This window comes from Vanessa atalanta, chromosome 26, assembly GCF_905147765.1.
Source record: "Vanessa atalanta chromosome 26, ilVanAtal1.2, whole genome shotgun sequence".
Classification (NCBI taxonomy): domain Eukaryota; kingdom Metazoa; phylum Arthropoda; class Insecta; order Lepidoptera; family Nymphalidae; genus Vanessa; species Vanessa atalanta.
This window is the reverse complement of record NC_061896.1, coordinates 194,216-214,783: the sequence shown is the minus strand read 5'-3', so window position 1 is coordinate 214,783 and position 20,568 is coordinate 194,216.

Genomic DNA, 20,568 nt, shown 5'->3' with positions numbered 1-20,568 from the left:
GCAAAAGTAAGAGGCACCGGCACCGTTCGCCTACTGTGAGTCAAAATATATTATTATCGTCTGTTATACCTGAGTTTGATCCCTTGTTAGATGATGTGAATATGTGGATTAATGTTATAGAAGCAAACGCGGGTAGTTTTGGCTGGTCAGATCAAATGATTAAGTATCAAGCTCTCCAAAAGTTACGTAATACTGCAAAGACTTGGTACGATTCCCTACAAAAAAACGAAACTAGTTGGACTGATTGGAAATGGAAAGATTGGCGTAATAAACTAAGAGATACCTTTCAAATTAAACGTAATGCTTATCTTTTGCTTAAAAAACTTCTGGAAACCAAACCGATGGAGGGTCAATCATTATACGAATTTTATTTCCAACAAAAGAGTAGAATTGATAAATTGCATTTAGGGTTTACTGAAAGTGATGTAATATCCATAATCGTGGGTACAATAGGCGACAGTAATTTATCTATGGCGGCGGAAGCAGGTAGTTTTAAATATTGTGACGATCTGGCTTCTTTTCTTCATAGTAAAGTTCATGTAAATTCAAATTTTAAGCAGACGTCATATAAAAATACAACTTCTTTTCAAAACCAAAAATTGCCTTACGTAACTGATAGAAAAACTGAAATAAATATCGATCCTTCTACAAGTAAAAATTCGAATAATACGTCGTATAATTTAATAACTTGTTACCGTTGCGGTCAGACCGGGCATAAACGTAATTTCTGCTCTATTCAAGATAGTGTAAAATGTTCACATTGTAACAGAATTGGTCATTTGGAAAAAGCTTGTAAAAGCAAATCTAAAACTAAGACTGAAAACGAAACAGAGGTTAAATTGTTAAACATACCCGCTGAAAAAAATAAATTTTATAAAACTATTTTCATTAACGGTAAAAGTTGCAAAGCTTTTATAGATATGGGTAGCGATTGTTCTCTGATTACTCCAAATATAATTAATAAGTTTGGATTAAAAAGTTATCAACTCAATAGCCCAATCAATTTAGTTGGATTTACAAAAACAATTACGTTTACAGTAACAGAGGCTCTGGACACGTTAGTTAAAATCGATGAAGTTCAATTGATGATCACTATGTACATTGTAGAATCGGTTACGGATTGTGATGTCTTGATTGGTCGAAATTTTACAGAAAATAAAGATATTATGTACATTCGCGTTGGTTATACTCTAAAGTTTGATTATGCTAAATCATTGCATATTTTAAAAATTACTCCAGATACGTTAGATCATAGTAATTCCAAATACAAAAATATTCTAAATGATTTATTTAAAAAATATTCTAGTTGTTTTTCGGAAGATTTATCGACATTAGGTAAAGCATCATGTATAGAATTAGAAATAGAACTTACTACTACAAAACCTATTTATCAACGTCCGTATCGAATGGCTAATCAAGAAAAAGTAATTACGCGAGAAATAATTGAAGATTTATTAAAAAACGGTATTATTCGAAATAGTAATTCTCCATATGCGAGTCCAGCATTATTAGTTGACAAACCGTCTGGGGAAAAACGTTTATGTATAGACTATCGCCAGTTAAATAAAATCACAGTAAAAGAAAAGTATCCTATGCCAATGATAGAAGAACTTATAGATAGATTACGCGACTGTAAATATTATACTTCGTTAGATTTGAAAAGCGGATACTATCATATTACCATTAAAGAAAAAGATATATACAAAACGGCATTTATTACACCTGATGGACACTATGAATTTGTTAGAATGCCCTTTGGGCTCTGTAATGGGCCAGCAGTATTTCAGCGACTAATGAATACTGTTTTAGGTAAATTGCGTTTTGATCGCGTTATTTGTTACATGGACGATTTGTTAATTGCAACTAAAAGCTTAGAAGAAAATATCAGTTGTTTGGAAAATATTTTAAGTATACTAAGTTCTCACGGTCTAACACTTAATTTAAATAAATGTTCTTTTTTTCAAAATAATATTACTTTCCTTGGATATGACATTTCTGAAAATAACATTCGCCCTAGTTCAAAGAAACTTAATGCTATTCAAAATTATCCTAGTCCCAAAAATATTCATGAATTAAGACAATTTTTAGGATTAATTAATTATTTTAGAAAATTTATTAGAAATTGTGCATTAATTAGCAAACCACTTACTAATTTATTAAAAAAAGATACAGTTTGGATATGGGACACGAAACAGGATCAAGCTGTTTCAGATTTAAAAAAATATCTAATTAATAATGCGATGCTTAATATATTTAACCCAAATTTACCTACAAATTTATATACTGATGCCAGTCGTAATGGAATAGGATGTATTTTAATGCAATTAACTGATAATGGGGAGAGGCCCGTACATTTTTATAGTCGTCAAACTACAAACGAAGAGAAATCATATCATTCGTTTGAATTAGAGTTATTAGCCATTGTTGTTGGACTACAAAAATTCAGACATTATTTATTGGGAATAACGTTTAAAATTACAACCGATTGCAATGCTGTTAAATATGCATTAACAAAGAAAGACATTATTCCACGAATTAGTCGATGGGTTCTATTTACACAAGAGTTTTCTTTTGAAATTAATCACAGAGCTGGTTCGCAAATGCAGCACGTAGATGCACTTAGTAGAAATCCCGTCAAAAATGATAACGAACAAAATACAAGTAGTGTATGTACGATAATTACAGAAAGTGATTGGCTATTATCTGTACAGCTTCAAGACCCGGATATTAGTAGAATACGCGATATTTTGCAATCAGGAGAGGCCGAGTCAAATAAAGAAATATTTAACAATTATGAGTTATTAGGGAATAAAGTATATAGACGAACTGAATACGGTAGGAGATGGTTGGTACCAAAACAGTGTATATGGCAAATTATTAAATTAAATCATGATAATATTGGTCATTTTTCCGTTGATAAAACAGTTGAAAGAATTAGGTCTCTATACTGGTTTCCGCGTTTGAAAAAGGTTGTTACGAAATATATAAAAAATTGTATTTACTGTATTTATTACAAAAACATTCATGGTAAAAAACCTGGTCAGTTATATCCAATTCCGAAGTATGCCAGGCCTTTTCACACCCTACATCTTGATCACTTGGGACCATTTGTAAAAACTACTCAAAATAAATCCTATTTATTAGTAATTGTAGATTCTTTTACGAAATTTGTTTTTATATCTGCTGTTAAAAATACCAAGAGTAAATTAGTTGTTAATGAATTAGATAAAATTTTTAAAATATTTGGTAATCCGAAAAGACTAGTGTGTGATGCAGGCACCGCTTTTACTTCAAAATTGTTTACAAAATATTGCGAAGAACGAGGTATTAGACGCCACATTGTAGCTACAGCTGTGCCACGTTCTAACGGCCAGGTTGAACGCTACAACCAGACTATTTTGGAGGCTTTACGTACTATGGGTGCAAATACTAATTATAACAAATGGGATCAACATATCACAACTATACAACAGGGTATTAACAGTACGATTAATAAGACCACAGCAGCGATACCAAGCGAAATATTTTTCGGGTACCGGTTGCGAATGGACGGCGACATTATTATTGATAATGATGAAGAACAGATAATAGACGTCACGCTACTGAGAGGCAAAGTTGATGCTAATATAAAAAAGAGCGCAGAGAAACAAAAAAATGCATTCGATTTAAAACGTAAAGAAGCACCTAAGTATCAGGTTGGTGACCTAGTCGTTATTAGAACGCCTAATTGTTCAAATGATGGTCAAAGCACGAAGTTGATGGCACAATACAGAGGTCCGTTTCAAATCACGGAACTACTGGGACATGATCGATACAAAATTACTGACATGAGAGGTGCGGAAAGAAGCACAAAGCCGTATAACGGAGTAACATGTGTGGAAAATATGAAACCATGGATAAATCTACAAAATATGAATTATTAACCGGATGTTATCGGAGGTAAAACATAGTATTGTAAGTATCTTATAAGTGAGTATTAATAACTATAATACGCCTTTTAAAATTAGATTACTATTGTTGTGCTTGTGTCTTATGTAATTACTGTGAATTGAACAGGATGGTGATGGTGCGGTAGGGTCCCCAACTTGCAACAGATATCTGTGATGAACACTGTTGCAAGGGTAACATGGTGATATACGTTTAGAGTGGCCTCAGGCATCTCTATTCCAAGCCATGATGAACAAGCTAATCGATACTTAGTATGGTTGCTTATATACCAGGGGTCTTCAACCGTTCCATCCAAATTTTAATGTTACTTGAAATATAAACACTATAATAAATATAGTACCGCGATGTGACAATTTATATGTATGAGACTAATTGAATAATTAATTGTTCTAACTATGTTCTATTTCTGTTACAAGCAAATACAACATATATATACGCGTTCGAGGACGAACGCGTGAGCAGGAGGGCCGGATGTTATCGCCGTCCGATTTCCGGTCAAATTTCGTCTCAACGGAGGGCAGCACTGTGCAACGTGAAGTTCCTAGGAGTCAACTTCAGGGATACGCTAGCGGAATCAATTACTTCGGAACAGTGCTTTGGACAGTGTAGACGTGTCTTTGTTGCTTAGTTATTACAAAGTATAATAAGTTATAAGTGTGTATAGTGTTGTATTGTGTTGATTAATAAAGTAGTTAATAATTTCAATTTTTTTTTTTAAAACTAACTATTTATAACATGTTATATATTTATATGTATACTCCGATGGTATAAATGTGAAAATTATTGAAATTTCAATAAGCAATCTGCCAAGTGTTCGCCAAGCCTGCCGCTAATGTTGGATTTATTTTTCTTGCAGATCTAGTAGACCTTTGATAAGTAATAATAAAAAAAATGAACTCCTTTGGGACACCGACAGAAATCATGAAAATATGATGACGGGTTATTAATTTGATTAAGGAATATTCACTGTTGCGTCACAATACATTTGCAACATTGTGTATATTCATAGTAGCATTGATCACTTTGATAGAATCAGTGATAATCATTGTAAGTGCACGAGACGTAAGGGTAAGCTTATAACGCCAAGTTTCCGTCTCCGCCAAGTCAATAATTCCTTCTCGGGGCAAGGTATCCGTTTCTATAATAAAATTCCGCTGATATTTTTAACTTTGCTGATTCATAAATTCATATCATTTGCAAAAAATGCATTAAAAAAAAGTATATCCAATACAGGATTGTATAGATGATAGAAAGGCGTGGAGCGAATACTTGTTGACTTCCTATATAATTGTATTTGGCTAAGATAACTTTGTTAAATGTTAAAAAAAGTAGAACTAATGAGTTTCTTGCCGGTTCTTCTCGGTAGAATCTACATTCCGAAACAGTGGTAGCTTCAATTTATAAAGTTTGTAAAATGACTATTAAAAAGTGATTGCTAAAGTATATTTTGATTTTATTTTTTTAATTGATGAATCATTCTAAATAAACAATTAAATTCAATTAATTGAAATAAATTTTGCTTAATATTAAAAAAATTATGGCTAAATTCATAATATTTTTTTTTCTGGACATTTATAAACCAATTATAATATGCATTACAAACATTTCTTGATTACCCTTATTTATAATATAGTACTATTCTATTTAACTAACTTTATCAAATTTATTCACTGACATTCAAAATGATATTTTTTAGAAATCTGTACTGGATACTATAAATTATTTATGATTTCAACCAATGATATCACGACAATTCATTGTAAAAATTGTTTATTTTCTTGTGATTGGAAGAGACTCTATATACAGACGAATTAAGAAAAAAATTTCCTTTTTGAAGTCGGTTAATACAACCAGGAAAACTGGTACAATTTCCTTATTGTCCTGTCTCAAGTAACACGACCAAGTGTCTTAGTAACAAACAATCAATCTTAGCTCTAACTACGAAACTGCTGGTCCTGCAGCTGGCGGTACAAATTAAATTCGACCACCGATTAGCTAACGTTCGTCCATTAGAACCTCACACTGTGTGAAGGCTTTAGACGGAAACTTTTAAGTACCAAATTCATATTTTAGTTAATTTGAATTTATATGCATTTAGATGGAAGGATAATGTTTGTTAATTGAGTATTACTAATAGATTAACTATTGGTTACTACAAGATAATATGAACCAAGATGAACCAGAGATTAAGACGAGTGAATCTTATCTCGAAATTGTGGGTTCAAATCCACATTAAGATTTATCAGAGGATGATAATCGTAAACCCACCTGCGTAGACAGAAAAAAATTACCGCCAACCAGCCATTCACAGAATGGTTGTGTTTCACTTTTAAGGGAAAGACCTTGTATAACTAAAGGTATGAGGAACATTACTTTAGTTCTCAAGGTTGGGGTGGATTGACGATGTAAGGAATGGTTAATATTTCTTTCAGCGCTAATGTCTATGGGCGGCGTTGACCACTTACCAACAGGTAGGATGGACAAAGGGGTGGTCTCTTTGTCCATTCTACCTCTAATTATATATAAACAGGATGATATAATAACCTTAGCACAAGCGGAGAAGAGGTCTAAGGCCATTAAAATTTACTTTTCATTTTTCCTTTGCGAACATATTAAAAAGTCTTTGAATCCAATATTCAAGCGACAAAAATATGGATGTAACGCTTTGAGTTACGTTTTTAAATATATTCTTATTTATTTCCGTTTCTTAACATGTAACATGTCGGCAACCTTGCTCCAACACGCAGATAGGCGTGCATGACGTTTTATTTGAATTATTATAAGCGTAACGTATGACTATTGTAGTCATGTTTGGATACTCACCTTACTAAACCGACATTGTAATAATGTTTTTTATGTATATATTGGATAGACACGAACCGAGATGACCTTGTATCTAGAACACGTGATCTTAACGAAAAATTGCGCGTTAAAACGGGGACTCTTGTCAATTTCTGTAACGTTATGCTTGTATGGAAAAATTTTAATGATTTTATGAGAAAATATGATACTCATAGCATTAGTACGAGGAACAAACACAAACTGTTACTGTCCTGTTACTCGACTGCATAAAGTCAGTAACTCTTTTGTGGGGCAATGTATACATTTCTACAACATGGTCCCAGAAAGCGTTCAAGTTGTCTATGTTGCCAAATTTAAAAACGATCACCTCCTGGCTATTTCTTTTCATCTTGAATATGTGTGGTATACTAAGATAGTCAGTAAGTAATTTTTTTAATTTTACACCTCCTTACCTAAAGGATTTATTTTTTGTAAGTATGGTGACACGAGACAGCTGATAGAACGTATCCCGATGGAAAACGTGTTGATTTTTATTCCAAAGGTCCTAAAGAAATATCACTCTTTTTAAAACGTTTCACTCACTATAATCCCACATATACGTAAACAATAAAATTGAGAAACAAAAAAAAATTCGCCGGTTCTTCTCAGGTCAGGGTATTTTCTTTTCCGAAATTGTGGTAGTGGTTGATTTTACAATCAATAAGTAACTGTAATGCTTCTATATTGAATAAAAGAATTTGAATTTGAGTTTAAGATAATTGTAGAAGTATATATCATATAATATATTAATTATTATTCTAGTAACATGTGACTAGCTAAAAGGGTTACATATTAATTTGTTTCCCCATATCTATATCGTTGCTTACGTTATCGAAAATTCATCTCGTTTTATTTTACAGCCAACCAAGGAGTTTTTATGTTCTCAATTTGTGTTTTTAATACATCTAAACATATATCATCAAATTCGGTTCAAAAAAACTTTTTTTCTAACCCGTTCGATTTTGAACTTCTGTCTTTTGACGTTAGTTAGAGATATAACAAATACAAAATGTCAACTTTCAAAATGTTGTCCAATATACTAAAGGAAGGGAAAAGGGAGATTTGATATTGATTGTAATCATAGCATTTAAAGAAAATATTGGATTTCATTTGAATGTTTTGGTTTGAATGGTGTGATCTAGTATTACTATAGGCAGGCTGAAGATCATCTTTGTTTCCAAGGTTGTTGGCGCATTGGCGGTGTAAGGTATGGTAAATATTTCTTACAGCACCAATATCTATGGGCAGTAACCACTTACTATCTGGTTGCTCATATGCTGTCTATTATATTATAAAATAATATTTACATTAAAGTAGCGTACTGTAACGAAACGCATCTGTGAATTTACGCAGACCTCTCTACTAAAGATTATCCTGATATTACCTTCTATCATGCGAAGTATGCGGCTTCCACCTAAAATATCTAACAGGCAAATTGTTTTGCACCAATCAGCATCACCGTTGCCCCAACACAAACATAACCAATATACTTACAAACACATAAATGAAAACTTGCACTTGCACACATACACGTCTGTCGATCGAACATCTACACACACTTGCACAATCGCATAAGTAAATAAACCCAAACGCCATCGAAATATTTCAGATAGTTCTCAGTTTTATTGATTCTGAGCGAAACAAAAGGCAAATATTTGACGAAACTCAAACGGCGAGTGTTAACAAATTAAATATTCGATATCCAACGCACGTGAAGTGCATTCCCGGCTTAACCAAACAAAAACTCAAATCACACGCTGCACGACGCATAGTGAAAACTTTCGTGGTTTTTTTTTTTCTTTCGAAATCATCATATATTGTACATATTTTTAAAGTAAAATAATTTTATAAGGAAAAGTTTAATAAGGACTGTGAACTTTCCGTTAGAGAAGGACCTTATTCCACCACGCTGTTTCTGTGCGGTATGAACACTCCTGTGCCTCGGAAAGCACGTTAAGGCATGGGTCTTGTACCTGAACTCTTTCTAGTCATGGGTGATTTGCCGAAATATCGGATTATGAGAGTAAACGAATAGAGAGTGCCCCTGTGTTCACACACACACCTGTGCACTGTCTCCCTTGAAATTGACCACAGTCATCATAATCATTCGGATTTGTGGATACACATCATCTGACACACAGAGGTTTCCTCAAAAAGTGGAAAGGTCACGTAAACACAAATGAAGATGGAAGCCGAGATGGCCCGGTGGTTAGAACACGTGCATCTTAACCGATGATTTCAGGTTTAAGCCCAGGCAGACACCACTGAATTTTCATGTGCTTAATTTGTGTTTATAATTCATCTCGTGCTCGGCGGTGAAGGAAAACATCGTGGGGAAACCTTCATGTGTCTAATCTAATTTCAATCTAATTTCAACTAAATTCTGCCACATGTGTATTCCACCAACCCGCATTAGAGCAGCGTGGTGGAATATCCTCCAAACCTTCTCCTCAAAAGGAGAGGAGGCCTTAGCCCAGAAGTGGGAATTTTTCAGGCTATTAATGTAAATGTATGTAATGTATAAATAAATAAATACAAATTCATATTATCCGGATTCTAAACCAAACTCTTGGATTACAAATTCTGATTTCTAACCAATAAGCTATCTCAGCTTTTTACAATACAAAATCCAGATGTGTCTTAAAGGATTCAGGTCACGTTCATTTTTGTTACATATTCATTGTAATTTTTATACTATTAGTAACAAAATTGATTTCGACGGGACGGAAAAAAACACAATTTTTTTATTATTCTATATAGAACGCGAAAATATTAAATTTATATTGGACGTGATGATGGTCAGAAACATTTTAGTCCTTGATCGCGATGCTTTTTATAAAATGTTCTTATTTAACCTTACCTCTATATTTTTATCGTAGACTCACGATACAAGATTGGTCTCCGCGAAATAACCCTTTTTTAACTTTTTTAACGTGATATTCACTACATAGTATAAATCAAAGTCGCTTCCCGCTGTTTGTCTGTCCCTTTGTACATATGCTTGGATCTTTAAAACTACGTAACTGATTTTGATGCCGTTTTGTTATTATATAGAGTAATTCAAGGGGAAGGTTTAATATATGCATAATAAATAGACAAAGGCTGATAATTTTAGAGTTTTCTAATGAGATATCGTAAATAAAATCATTTTTTGTGCGCTTACATTGCAAACGCTTGCTAAGCCTTACAAAATGGATTAAAATAATGTATTGTAAACCTTAAAAAGATCTACGAAAACATCTGCGACGGTATATGTCTATCTCTTAGGGATAGCCCACAACAACCATTTTTTATCCTTATTCTTTACGAGAAATACTGACTTATTTTCGAAGTGATTTCAAGCAATACAGCATTAATCCTTATCCAATTAAGTACCTGAAATATCTTTTGCATTTAATATAACAATATGACCCGTTACAGCATATAATTTAAATGAATACTTTCGAAAATATTACAGATTTAAAATGCAGAGATATAGCGCTTTGTATTGCCTAATGACAAAGAATCTGTGAACGTTGTATATAAAGACATTCTATAGTATATTTAGTATCAGCATTGCACCCGTGCGAAGCCGGGATGGGTCGCTACTGTAATATATGTACCCATCTTGAAGGTACATATAAAATTTAAGATAGAGATTTTTTTAAAACAGTTTTATAAACAAACTTCTACAAATTTCTTTATGTTTTTATAGCTACTCCTCACACTTTTGTATGTTCTATAGGTATAAAGACTGGCAAATCGGCCACCTCATGGTAAGTATAACTACTTACCTTTAGGTGGCCAATAGACACAAATACTAAAGAAATATTAATCTTTCATCATATCACTAACCATTAACCTTTGTAAATAAGGCCATAAATTATATAAATTTTAAATTTTTTTCAGTTATAAGTGTCCTATATCGAAATGCTGTCTTCAATTTATATATCCTAAATCTGACATAACCGTTCTATGTCTATTGGCTGGTCTTGTTTCCAATAAGGTTCGGGGTTTGAATTCAGGACCTTATGCGTTAGCTACTAGACTATTAAGCAATATTCCGATATCAAAAACATCTTAAACTCAAACTCAAACATATTTGTTATTATTAAAATCTCAATCAATTCTTTGTCATCGAAGGTTTTTTCTCGTGGTTACGGAAAGCTACATACAATGCTAGTTTTCGTATATCAAGTTAGGCTTACAAAATCTTTACATTATTGGCCAGTTAGATTCATCGACCCGTTATCCTGAACCTATACACCTGTCGTACGAGAACGTGACTAACATAATATCTATTACCTAAAGCCTCTCTAGAATAATATATTTAGGCTTTATTTTGGAGGGTGTTACAGGGTTACATTTAAATGACCTGATATTCCTAAGCTATTATTAACTCGTCTTACCGATATAGCCCAGTGGTCCAGCTCGTGAATATTATAGCCGAAGACCGCAGGTTCCTATCTATACCAACACTAATTGTCAATGATGCAACGCCATCTAGCGTCGAGTTAAGTCAAATAGGTTCACATAAAAAACTCAGTAAAATCTATACATACCTTTAATAAAATTGCAGTGTCTGTTTGCTATACATAATTAACCTCTTTTTACTAAATGCATATGTATGTATACACGATACATATACCAAAATATCATTTTTTACAATTTTTGTCTGGCTGTCTGTCTGTTCCGGCTAATCTCTGGAATGGCTGGGCTGAATTTGACGGGACTCTCACTGGCAGATAGCTGATGTAATAAGGAGTAACTTAGGCTACTTTTATTTTATAATTAGTGTTAAATTCAAACGCGCAGCTAGTAAACCATAATATATGTGCCCTCTTTCACGAAGACTAATTCTATTGATTTAAGCATATATACTAATATTAATTTTATATGTACCCATATATATACTAAGATTAATAAAGACAAAAATAAATCGACATGACGCAGTGTATGTGTGTGTATAGATGTGTTCGTTGTCTCCACTAAACTTTGCTTAACTTTTCTAACTGTAGTCTCTGATCCTCAGTAACAATGTGGGTAAACTTCCTTCCAAGATGCAGCCGTCTGATACTGAGCGTTGTTAGCCTTGTTTAAAGCTTCATATGTCTTGTTATATTTAAAGCTTTATCGGATCCCTCTATCGAAATACATATACTATGATTGAAATGCCTTTGAGAAAACCATACTAACGTTTCAATATAATTTTATATTATAATATATTTTTAAATGATATGTTATGTATATGGCGATCGTTATGTACTGGCATGCGTGCTTAAATATTCATCACACATGTTTCTATAATTTTTTGATCCCAAGGCTTAGCAAGATTCACAAATCATATAAATTCATTCATTCATAAATTCAAGTATCCGGCTCTATCAAATAAATCTATTGATATTATCCATCAAAATAGGAGGAATTAGTGCTCTGTGCAAGAGTAATTCTTAGTATTGTTCTGTTCCAGTTTGAATGGTTGAGTAAGCCAGTGAGTGCACAAGAGTCCTAACATCTTAGCTCCCAAGGTTGATAGTACATTGGTTATGTTAAGAATTATTCACATTTGTTACTTTAGGCAGGAGCAGTAGTGACTTATCATTATCATCATCAGACGATCCATTTATCAGACAGCCGACCAATACAACATAATACGTATGAAATAAGCTAACATGTATTCCAATATTTATGATCATTCGGACCGTGTTGAACATATTATATTATTTGTTCGGTAAAACGGACAGAATTCAAACATCAAAGAATAAGCCCCGCGATCATATCGAAACTTAATTTCTAAATTGACCAAACGGTATTGATGTTCGTGAATGTACAAAACCTATTTCGTTTGTAATGCAATCAGTATTCATGTTAAGTGGATCGTTTTTATTTTATTAAAAAGGTTATCATCATTTAGGTAATGATGTTAACCTTTTTAATACCAATATTGTAAAAGTTAAAAGTCTTTTTTGTTTTAATAAAACCTAGAGTTGGTTTGATTTTGGAACAACAGTTTATCCTTTTCATGATGTGATGATTTTGTTACACGATATCCTTGTTCAACGAGTTTTATAAAGTACTCAATCGATTATCATGAAATTTTGTATGTATTGGGTACCTAACACAAGTAAACCCATACATATACCGACACCTACACAACACGCAACGAAACCTGATGTAAGGGCTTATATAACTACTTAAACAGCAACACTTAGTAATGTTTTGTTCCGGCTTGAAGTGTGAGCCAGTGTAACTACAGGCATAAGGGACATAACATCTTAGTTTGAGGCGCATTGGCGATGTGAGGAATGGTTAATATTTCTTACGGCGCCAATATTTAACAGTGTGAAGCAAGTGCAATTGCTATATATTAATATATTTATTTTAAAAATACGAATTTGTAAGATCGGTAGGGATATTTTCGTGTCAAAACCGGTGGTACTTTAAATTTAACAATCAACAGCTAAGTGAAATGTTTCTTTTTTTTATGTCAGAGGTGGCAAACGAGCTGGAGGCTCATCTGATGGAAAGTGACTAGCACCGCCCATGGACATCTGCAACACCCGGGGACTTGCAGGTGCGTTGCCGGCCTTTCAGGAAAGAGACCGCTCTTTTCTAGAAGGTTCCCAAGTCGTATCGGCTCTATATTGAGTAGAGGAATTGGATTTTTCAAATGTGAAATATGGCCGCTTTTATGCAATGCCAAAAGCATTGTATTGCTGTGGCGTTTTGAATGGCGTGTGAGTCAGTGTGATTACTAGCGCTTTTTACCATTTTAAATCCCATGAATGATAGTAGTTTGATGATGCAAGAAGTGATTTTTTTAATTATTTCTTACAATGTCAGTGTCCATGGACCTTGATGACCAAAATATATTAAAAAATCTCGAGCAGCTTACTGTTATCTATTGAAGAATTACCTCCATCCTCCCTCTATTAGTAGATCATTTCTTCTCACTAGAAGCTGCTTTCTGAATCAATGTTGAAATATTGACGATTCAAAAATGTGTGAAGTTACATGAATAAAATATATTGGAATTGAATTTGGATGCGTAGAGTTAATGCTTGTTGACTTTCAGGCCAGAAACATAACATACATATATAATTGTATTTAACTAACTGACTGAAATCAGAAGTCAGAAGTAACGACGGTACCACAAACACCCAGACCCAAGACAACATAGAAAACTAATGAACTTTTTCTACATCGACTCGGCCAGAAATTGAACACGGGACTAATGATAACCGGTGTACACACTACTCTACCACGGAGTTCGGCATGTCTTTTTGGATTTGGACACTTATTTAAATAAATATGGTTTACACACACGACTTAGTTTCAGGCAAATTTGGATTATCTTATAACACTTTACCAACTCCCGTTTATATTATACAAAGTTCATTAAATATATAGAAAAGCATACTTATTATAATCCAACTTTTGAACCATTATCTAAAAGGAATAGTTAAACTTATGGATTCCATCGCTGTAGTGGATCAAATTCAGTTGCTTTATGGACGAAGCAACTTCGGCCATTAGGCGGTGAACTTAACTTTGATAATATTTAGTTTATTGGAAGTGACCTCGATAGAAGTTAAGTGCACGAAACTTATTACTACAGAAAATAGATATTTACATGTAAAGCGATCTACAAGTTTCTCCATTACTCTCCAATATAGGCCAACTTGTCACAATGATAGTTGGTTGGGTTGGCTCATAAACACCAACGTTTTATTGGCGCTATTTAAATTCAAAACTGAATCAGTTCCATTGCTTCATATTATCAGCGATGGTTGTCAACAAAGTCAAATATCAAACATTTTTAGGATACTTAGTGTATTAATATTTCGCCTTTGTAATTCGTACAGCAATTCAATACATCTAAATCAAAATAAGCTTTATTCAAGTAGGCTTTTACAAGCACTTTTGAATCGTCATTTAACAAACTATTTAAAGTAAAGCTACCACCAGTTCGGAATTTGGATTCTAGTGAGAAAAACCGGCAAGATACTCAATAGTTACTCTTTTTCAACATCTGAAAATACAGTCATGTTAGTTAAATACTATAATTATACATATATGTATGTTATGTCTCCTGCCTGGAAGTCAGCAACCATTCATATTTCCTCTACATAATATTATTATATGATATGGATTAAAACCTTGCTAAAATAAAAATCCAGTTTAATATTCTTTACACAAAAACCGATGTTGTCAACGAAATTCGACAATGTAATACGAAATGAATTTATTTGCCACTCAATCATCACAATACTCGGAAGTTAGGATTCCGAGCTGTTCAGACGAGAGTGGAGAGCCATTGTGGCGCAATATCGTTCGAATTAATTGGTAACGTGGAGTGTCCGTCTGTTCGTACTGCAGGCGGTATGTTGTGGAAACGGAAACATTACCAGAATACCGAGGATATTATTATACATGTTCGACTTACCTGACTTCGTACAATTCGTTTTAGGAATAAAGAATATTACTAATAATATTTGTATTGAACTATAAATAATTTAGCGAATAATTTTCAGAGGATAGATTATCTGTCCAGAACGGTCGCAGGTTCGAATACATGACGATTCATTTGTATCTAATTCATATTATAGTAAGTTTTGTTTATTACGTTTTTACTTCTTAACCACTCAACTGATCACCACGAAATTTTGTATAAACGTTGTCATGTAACAGAACAGGCAAGGGATACCTTATACATGAAAACAAAAAAAAACTATATATTTAATATATCTCATACTCGGCGGTGCAGGATAACATATTAGGAAAGATATGATTACAATAAAACTATACTATAATATATGTTATATTAATCCATTTATTATAGAGTCTTTTAATTTATTTGCATTTCAAATCCTTATAAAGGCAATTCTGGATATCAATTAGGACGTTGTGTTCTTTAAACATAACAGCTGAGAAATTTAATTAAAATTTTATTTGTTATTTTTGTGAAAACCCTTTACATACAGACGAAACTTAGCCCATTATTCTTTGACTCTACCTTAAACGCTCTCCATAAATAATTTGATACAGCATTGCGTGCTAAATTCTCAGCTACTGTTTTAAAACATAATACAAGCTTTTGCTTTCAACTTTTTTTGTTTGTATAAAACGTACCTCACACTGATTAAGGATTGAGCTAATCCATATATTTATCCAATTATTCGCACAGAAGGATGTGAAAGTTCAGAGGCTGCAACGCGTCTATTTTAACGGGGGATTGATGGCTTAAGCACGGTTACTCAACGTATATTGTACCACAAAGTACCAATACTTAGTACATTTGTGTTCCAGTTTAAAGCGGGAGTGAGCCAGTATGACTACAGGCACAAGGGATGTAACATCTTAATTCCCAAGGTTGGTGACGCAATGATGATGTAAGAGGTAGTCGATATTTTTTCAATGTTTATGTGGTGATAGAATCAGGTATTCCATTTGCCCATCCGTGCATATGATTAAAAAAAACCAAAGCGTGTTTTTTAATTAAATATAATTTACATTTTTGATTTCATTTTATGTAGTTTTTTTATCTTTTTATTGCGACTACAAGTAAGATGTACGTTTGTAATATCTGGATGTGAAATCATTAATTAAAAATATTTCATTATATCCGGCGAATGTTTCAATTGATGTCAAGAGGGAATTGAATTCATGTTACATGATATAATAAAATGTAAAGGAACACGAATGTTAATTACATTCTAACTAATATTGTTTGATAAAGTTTCACGTCTTAACTATTAATCAATCATGAAATTTTGGATACTGAAAAATGACATATGGAGCTTGTATAACCATTAAGGTATTGGGAGATAGCGGCTGTATATTTATGACCCTACGTAATAACCTATCAAAGTAACATCGCTGGTGTAAAGCCTTATCTACTTTTTCGAGCGCTTAGAGCTTATTCCATTATTCTGTTTGCAATCTTGAGCGTTGAGTCAGGTCGTGGTTCCATAAAAATGCATTATCGTCGGAATTTTTCATCCACACCATCTAGATTTCCGGAAATATAAAACAGCACGAAGTTTAAGGCATTTTATTGCCTCGCGCAACCACTTTATGGAGCCGATATTCAAAAAAAGAAAAGGATTGGTCAAATGTGAATTGACGTTATCAGTTAACAGTATTAGTGTTCTTGATTATTTCTTTCTTATTAGCGCATTTAAATAAAAACTTGTTTTTTTACCTTTAAATTTATTTACTTTTAAGCCAAACGGTACATTCTCTGGAATACGTCAATTTTAACCGAAGGTTGCCCTGTCTATATCCGAGAAATCATCATTTAATTTTCATGCGCCTAATTAGTTTTTCAATGTATTTGTAATTAATTAATGAGATTCTGCCACTTGTGTATTCACCAAGTATCTTTGCAGCGGCATGGTGGAATGCCCCCCAACCCTAACCTCGAGAAGAAAGGTTATGAGGTATTTGCCCCGCAAAACATTTATAGGTTGCTACGAATTTTGAACAATAAAACAAATAATAAATTTTATCAGTCTTGTGTACTATTAAATAGAAACTCGTTATTTACTAACACTAGTTTATAATAACGTTATTATGTACATGAATGACAAGATTATTAGCTAACGCTGTAGCTAGAAGTGAATCTATCTCGCTCCGTCCATTGCCCTAATTGATTTCGAGACTGGAATTTGTGGCCTGCGGACTGTGGACGCAAACTGTGCCAGATGGAAAAGCAAATTCAACAGATAGAAATTACACTTCGATTTTGTTCATCGAGAAATAATTGTATGTATGTATTTTTATTACTTTTAAAGAGTAAATTTTCAGTTTCTTATCGGGTCGCCAGAATCTAAATTCCAAAATGGTTAATTCCGTATTAAATGTAATGCTTGGTGGTGGGGATTTTTGGCCCGTTAACATACCACCCACTACTATCACATACTTTATCGCCAATCTTATATATTAATAGCGTAAGCAGATTTTCGTCCAAGTGATTACGGGACGATAGCTGCACATAAAAGATCGGTTATGGTCTCATTTTGAAGAGCTTCAACCGTAGATGTGCAGAAAATTAAGGATTCTTGATTGAAATTTACTAAATTGTGACGTTATTGTAAAATTACTGGGCGGTTAGAGAGTGGCACTACCGCTGTATAAGAAAAAAAAATAAAAACGTAAATATTCTTACTGAACAAATGTATACTACTTGATATTAAAAATCTCATTTAAAAGAGGATTCATTATTTTGGCGCCAATTTAAACGAGTAACTTGCAGTTTACAATGAAATGAAATCAAAACAAAACCTGTCATAGATTTCGAACTTCCTAAAAAGTCTTTTGAGTAAACGCGAAGTTTTGAGGGAGACCCATTTGTAATTATTATTGATGTGCTACGGCTTGAAGCCAGTGTAACTACACGTTTGAGTGATTTACCATCTTTTTTCCCAAGATTGGTGCCGGGTCTGAGGGATTGGTTGATTTTTTTTCCATTGTACAGATGTACATATAGATATGATCAGTGCTGATCAGCACTCAGTCTAATCTTACTATCTATTAGAAATAAAAAAAGAACCCCCATATTAATAACACTTCTCAAAGTTGAAAAATGTGCTTCACATAATCTATTTGTCTTAATAAAAAAATAAGTTAGCACACTTTATTTCATTCCAGATAGTATTTTGAGAAGGTATAATCCCTAAAACTTTTTTAATAAATTCTGGAACGATTTTTTCTTCGCAAAGTAAATTAGGTCCAATTTACTCGAATAGAATTTCTTTGTTAAAAAAGACTTACGTAAATGTGTCAAATGTTTACAAACTTCAGAATTTTTAAATTATAACGATTTATTGTAAGAATGACTCCAATAATTTTAAACTCGGTTTCATGGGGATGCAAAATTGTTACAAAGAGATGGAGTTTGAGGGATCATTATCAGCTTGCTCAAAGCTGATATTTCATTACTTTTTTTTATTGACGCAAGAAATTTACGTAATAATTGGTAGGCCCCAGGAAATTTTATTTCTTACAAGCTTGAGAACTGAGATGTAGTTACTGGCTCACTCACCTTTTAAACCGGAACACAGCGATACTATGTATTGCTGATTGGAGATAGAATATCTGGAGTTCAGGAACTGAGCGAAGAGAATAGAAAAAAGTGAGGGAATAAGGTCGGAACTTGTATTTGCGCACAATAATACCCGTCACCAATATATGTGGTGGGTGCTAACCTAACCAAACCTAACTACGGGCGGGCTTGCACCTCTGAGCACCACATCCTATTGGTTTATTAAAAAAAAAAAAAGGACTTTACTATCCTTATTTTTTTAGGAAAAAGCGCCAAAAAAAACCCTTTTATGTATTTCTTAACTAAACATATCAGTTACAAAGTGTTAATTTTGTTGCGTGGATTCTTTAAATGTTAGAATTATTATACTCAATATCACTTTCTGACAATTCATGACCGAATTCCCGAAATTTGAACTTTGTTATTATTTCAGAATAACTCTACTGTTACAAATTTCGATATCAGTTTAGAGAGCTTTTAGTTCACCAAAACTAAGTTATTTCTAACCAATCATTTCATATTTCAAGAGTTAATTGTCGTTAGACAGTCGATTGTTTGTAATGAATGAATGAGTAATAACTGATGTTTTAATTTGGTCAGGTAATATTTTATGCTCTCAAATGTAAAAATAATCGTTAGATATTTTGCTTTAGAAGTAATACATTAAATTTGAAGAGGTTTCTTGACGCACACAAGTGTGACAATTTAATTAATTTCGCTTTGAATCACTAATAGTATCTTACTATAGATAACTTTATAATTATTAAGAATTACTTTCTTGAAGGAAACTTCATCTCATTTTTCATATATAACTTATATGAACGGCGCCTATGATCAATGATTAATCGAAGGTTATCTCATTTTTGTGCTGAGATCGCGTCAGGCTGCTGTCATCCTCGGGGACGTTATTCTTACTAAAAAGATATTCAAAATAATAAAATTATATATTTTTCATTAATCAGACTTGAAATTTGAACTACGTGTAAGATTATAAGTGTACAAAAACGTCTATAGCAGGCAATTTCCGTAACGCGAATAATCACTGGCGAATTGCAAAGCAGCACTATGAGACCACTTGGGGACACTTTGGAAAATTAAGGCGTGCAAAAATGCAACACGACCGACACTAACGACACCTATGAATAATGAAAGGGGCTTGTTACTGCAATTTGAGTTAATTGCCCTAATTATGTGTAATTTTGTAATGTATCAAAACATCGTTATATACTAATTACAATAGCACTCCTACTATTATGGAGAGGATAATATTTTTATTTTACATGTAACTGAGATGGCTAAGTATTTTAAAGACCTGAATCTTATTCGAAAACTACGGCTCGGACCTGGACAAGCAATAAGTTCCTAAATTGTGTTTAGAATTTATTTTCTGCTCAGCGTTGAACGAAATAAATTAATTGGAGCAAACCCCTCCAAACATCCTACTAAAACGGAAAGGCTTTTGCCCATTAGTAAGATATTGAACAGACCGATGACTTTATTTTCCACCTGATGTTAAGTGGTTTATCACTTCCATAGACATTAGCCGTATCAAAATGTAACCATTTCTTAAAAACAATGCACCACAAACTTTGAAACTGAGATGTTACGTCTCTTGTGCCTGTAAGTACTAACTCACTCACCTTTCAAACTGGAACAAACATATATACTATATATATACTACTAGATACTTAGGGTAAGTATCTCTGTTTGGCGGTAGAATATATGTTGAGAGGGTGGTACATACCCAAACGGGC